Source organism: Rhododendron vialii, chromosome 4a, assembly GCF_030253575.1.
Source record: "Rhododendron vialii isolate Sample 1 chromosome 4a, ASM3025357v1".
Taxonomy (NCBI): Eukaryota; Viridiplantae; Streptophyta; class Magnoliopsida; order Ericales; family Ericaceae; genus Rhododendron; species Rhododendron vialii.
In genome coordinates, this window is record NC_080560.1 from 7,135,675 (window position 1) to 7,141,298 (window position 5,624).

The 5,624-nt window shown below is 40.7% G+C and overlaps 1 pseudogene; it reads left to right on the forward strand.

The window, feature by feature from the left end:
* The first annotated feature begins 819 nt into the window (after positions 1–819).
* LOC131323603 (GDSL esterase/lipase At2g04570-like) lies at positions 820–2,310 on the forward strand (annotated as a pseudogene).
* Positions 2,311–5,624: the final 3,314 nt, after the last annotated feature.

Sequence of the window (5,624 nt, forward strand, 5' to 3'; positions counted from 1 at the left end):
GCCAAGTATAAAGAATTCACAAAAAATTACTTTCGTATGACCTGGCCTTAAGAGTAGAACCCTGGGCAATTATTTTGGGAGAAACATTCACCAACCATCCGGACTAACCCTCTGGTTTATGGATGCTTATTTAGCATCTGATACACAACACATCATGTTGTGAAATCGGTCATGTTACAGAGTAACCACAAACCTTGCTCCAGCTGTTAACTAATCAAAAGCTCTTGGTTGCGTGGAAATATAAATTTCCTAGGTTTGTTTTGGGGTATGTTGTAGACTAAATTTGGCAGCCACATCACTCTGGCCAATGGATGTGTATCAAAAAATAGATGCCTTTAATCCAATGGTTTTGATGTGAGATTGAGCCAAAATGGCACCAAACTGGTGCAACATTACTTTTCTTTTTTTCTTTTTTTACTTTTTAAGACCGTAACAAACCATAAAATGATTTTCGCAAACTTAAGGAAGAAAAGCCGTTTCTAGTGGTTCGTCCGGCTTGTGGATGACTACTCTGTACCCATGGGGCTCAGTGCTCTCTGATGTTTAGCCATTTTTTGCCCGCCAGATTCATAAACTTTCTCCATTTTGACAACAACAAAAAAAAAAAACTAAAGCAAGAAAAGAAATCCCTTAAAAGTTAAGAGTTCCTTTTCTTAACAAATCAGTGCCCACACAATGGATCATACTCATGTGCGTATTAACTGAAACTCCCAGCAAACTTCTTGACTCCAATCCCCACACTGAAAAACCCCACTCCTCCCAAGTACAAACTTTCAACAATATATATGTACATATCAGAAGGTTGAGAAAACAGAGGAGATGGCCAACACTAGTGCAACATTGTGGGTTATTTTAACTCAATTTCTTTTGCTAGTTTTTGTTAAAGGAAAAAAATAAGGTTCCAGCAATTATAGTGTTTGGAGACTCATCAGTTGATGCAGGAAACAACAACCAGATTCCAACCACTGCTAGGAGCAATTTTGAGCCTTAATTACGGCCGTGACTGCGACGGTGGCCGGCCGACGGGCCGTTTCTCCAATGACCGGATTCCGACTGATTTTATCTTGAGGCGCTTGGTCTTAGAACAATTGTGCCAGCCTATCTGGATCTTGCATACAGCATAAAGAATTTGGCGGTTGGAGTCACGTTTGCGTCAGCTGAAACTCGCTATAACAATGCAACTTCTGATGTGCTAGTGAGTTGCCAGTTATTTGAATCATATTGTTATTTGTAGCTTTTTATGTTCAGATTCCCATGTTTAAAAACCATGGTACTGGACTTCCACTTTTAAACTTTAGTATCATTGCCTTTTAGCAAATACAAAGTACCCACACAAGTAGTTTATTTTTTTATTCAAAAATAACACGTCTTTTCAGAGTGGGCTAATTTTTTGGGATGGGGGAAGTACTAAATTATGATCCTTTTATAACCTCGTACCCTTTGTTTTCAAGCCCATAATTGCTTATTATAAACATATCTTTAAACACCATGTACCTAATCCATTTGTACCATCTATATGCTTTCATTGCAGTCTGTTACACCCCTATGGAAGGAACTAGAGTACTACAAGGACTACCAAAAGAAATTGAAAGCCTATCTTGGTGAAGGCAAGGCCAAGCAAACCCTTGCTCAAGCACTATATGTGATGAGCTTAGGGACAAATGACTTCTTGGAAAACTACTACATACTCCCCGACAGGCGATCACAATATATATAACATCGATACCAAGTTTTCCTCATCGGAATCACCAAGAAATTTATCGAGAACCTCTATGGGTTGGGGGCTAGAAAAATATCCCTTGGCGGGCTTCCGCCAATGGGGTGTTTGCCGTTGGAGAGAACGACAAATTTCATGGGGGGAAATGAGTGTATGCAGAGTTACAACATTGTGGCTATGGCTTTTAATGCTAGGTTGACAAGTTCGGTGGCCTCTTCTTCTCCTGAGTTGTCTATTTTGGTTAGACAGGATAAGGAAAGGGCCCACATTCCACATTTCTCTCTTTTAAGTACTCTCAGTTTGTAGTTCTGTTGCTTCTCAGTTAATGAATTGATGTCCAAAAAAATACTCCTATATATACCAGAGTAAGTGAATATGAGTCTTTTCATGTTCCAATTTTACTTTGTCAAATTTAGATTCCTTACAAGGATTTGTGTTCTGTTTGTAAACTACTTTTCGAAACCATGGCTTGTCGTTGTGTACAGTTCAGATGGAAAAAGAAGGATCTCATGGAGGGAAAACATGTTGGGGGAAAATGGAAGGAAGAGAGAGAATAGTCAGGAAACAAAAATTGAAAGAAGGATCTCATGGCTTGTTGCATTGTCGTTTGCCTTGTGTCTCTAACCATTGAGAGCTGTTTTTTTTTTTGCTCGGCATATTCCCACTTCCCTTTATTTGAGATTTCCAAAAGGTGATATTTCACAACAAAAATGGGGAGAACCGCATCTATTCAAAGGAAATGTTTCGGCCTGCAGGAGAGGCATCTGACTTTCCTACTGACTGAATCACTTGAACCAGTTGAAGGAGGTTTCTACAGGAAGAGTTGGGACTCAGCGTCGGGGTGGGCGGGGGTTCATGACGAGTGGGCATGAGCTGTAACCAAACAAATGATGCAAGCTAGGTCTCAGTCAGGTGGTGCACTTTATACGTGATACAACTTTCCAATCTATCTACTCACTTACTAATCTATAGCACGACCAATCAATTGTCAATGCTTGTGATAAGTACGAGTGCACATCGTAGTCCCCTGCATTCTCGGTGAAAAGCAGAAATCGAATTCTCAACGAATTTCGGAAATATGAAGAGATTCCTGGATACTCGATAAGCAAGATAAGGTCTAAATGTTAGTGAAGGCGACCAAGCACAACAATGCCCTTGCAGATCATGCGTTAAAGACATCTGACTTTGGCAAGCTGAGGTTGGTTGTAGATCAGAGGGTGGTCCGAACGTGGAGGTGGGTTAGAGGAGAGGTTAGTACGAGCCCACCTATTTTCTGCTTTTCTTTCCAATAAGCGAGCATTCCGACCCAAATTCCAACACCTATGAGCATTCGCAATGTAATAATCAAAATCAAAAGTTTGCTAAAGTTAGCAATGTTTGCTCAAGAAGGTGCTCACATTGTAATAACCAAACTTAGCAACCTCTTAGCAATTGATCAAATTTTGGCCTTTAAATAATCAAAACTAACAACTTTTTGTCAATAATCAAATCTAATAGTCCTCACATTTTCTCAATCAAGTACACCCATCATTACACAAAACCTTCTCTCTCTCAACAATGTTTTAAAAAACTGTTATTTTGAAAAACTGTTTTCAAAAACCGTTTTTTCACCAAAAAAAAAATGATTTCTTTTTAAAAAAAAAACTAATATTTTTCACTAAACTCTTTTTTTTTAAATTATTATTTTTTCAAAAAACTATTCAAATTATTATCACAGTTTTTATTTTTTAGAATTTTGTAATTTGAAAAGGTGACGTGATAAGTTTTGGTTATCCAATTTTGATTATTACATTGTGGATCTCTACATTGCAAACCTTAACAATGTCTTAAATGAATAACCAAAAGGTGATGTGACAAATTTTGATTATTTAATTTTGATTATTACATTGTGAATGCTCTAAGAGGCCATAATGCGCAGATAAACAAATAAGACGCAAAAAAAGTGTAGCACAACTCCAATAAGGCCTAAAAACCTAAATACAAGGGGCAAAGCCCAACAAATAAGCCCAAAAGAACCCTAAGACGAAAATTGTAGACCCAATGCCAAAGCAGCCGCCGCGAAGTACCAAATCGTTGTGAACCAACCGTAAGCCACCGATCCCAAAAACGGTCAGATCCATCACCTGCCCCCGCCTAGCAACCAGCCATAGCAGACCACGCCATCATCGTTGCTGGAACCCGGGGAACTAACCCCTATTGCTGCCCCAGAACAACCGATGCCACCGCTGCTCCAAGCTGCCGCCACCACAAACCCCTCCAAAATCCACCACCTGCAAACAAAGATGCAGATCCCAACCCCCAACACCGTGCCACCAAAAACTACTGCTACCGCCGAATATCAAGCCTCCGAAACTCTTGCTGCTTCCCAAAAGCACTACAGATCCGGATCTGGATCCCCCACCACCGCTGCACCCAAAAAACCAGCACTGCTGCCACAAATCCACCATCAGCCACCAAAGAAAACCTGCAAAAACAAAAGCCAAAGCCCAGACAACAATAAAACCACCCCAACCGCCATGGACACTGTCGTCTCGCAAACAACTGACCTCCACCCAACCCAAACTCTGGCCACCACAACCAAGGAGGGAGAAGCAAACAAAAGTTGCGTGGTCATCCCTTCACTGTTAGGCATAAAACTGGAACCCCCCAAAGGAGGAGCCAGCGGGAGACCAAAGCCCCAAACAAATAGATCAAACACAGTCGCCAACAACACCGCATCGCCGTTAGGCATGAAGAAGGTCAACCCAAGAGAAGAAACCGGGCAATGAAAACAATAGGACCAAGAAGATCGAAATGGATGGAACGGCAGCAAGAGCGAGAAGGGAAGAGGAAGAGATGTTGCAATCTGGGGAAAGGGGGAGAGTTAGAAAGAGAAGAGAGGGAGAGTGAAGCCTTGGGGGAGGAGGAGGCGCCTCCCCCCCAAGTAGCAGAAACCTTAGCGGCAGTACCCAAACAAAAATCGCCTAGAGAGAGAGAGAAGGAGAGAATCTTGTTAACATCCTTCTTTATGATTCTGTTGCATGCGGTTATGTTCCATCAGAATGGTTCTGGACAATCATGCAATGTCGAACATGTTCCTGATGCCAACAGTCCTCAACAACAAAAATGGCGACGATATGATTGTATACCTGAGGAGTTGGTCAGCTGATGAGGTGAGGGTTTTAATTGCACTTGAAAGCAATAGTTTGTAGATAAGCTATACATGAACTGTTGCAATTTGATTTGATCCATAATGTGACGTTCGTTGTAAAAAGTCTAGTACTCCGTGTTTTTCATTACGACTCTCTCTCTCTCTCTCTCTCTCTCTCTCTCTCTCTCTCTGTATGTGTGTATTTACATTTATGTACTGTTCAATATCAATATATGCATAGCCGTATATATCAGCCTATCTTAGTTCCTAGATCCGGGCCAATATCGGCGTTCAGGTACTGCTGAATATTTTGTGATCATCAAAAGCTCAAACAAGAAATTTGGAACTTTCACATATGATGATTAACATGTGTTTGTCTACGTCCCTGACTTCATGTTTTTTTCATGGTGATTTCTGTATTTGCAGATTGATCGGATGTAGTTAAGCTACATGGAAAATGTTGGAGTTTCACAGTAGAGATCATTATGAGTCATTGGCGATGCACCTGGGCGTGTATGTTTTGGCAACTTTAGTTGTAGATGAGCCACATGGAGCTTTCTGAGAGCATTTTTTGTGTAGTTTGTTATGGTGATGCACAACTGCGGCTCGTGTGTGTTTTGACGACTTTAGTTGCGAATGTTTGAACTTGATTAATGCGATTGGGTATTAGTTTTTGAGAACCTAATTAATTAAACAATGCAACGTCCACTCGTTTTTGTAGCTCAATGCTTATATTACGGAATACTTTAGACTTGATATTTGACAGCTTCGGGATGT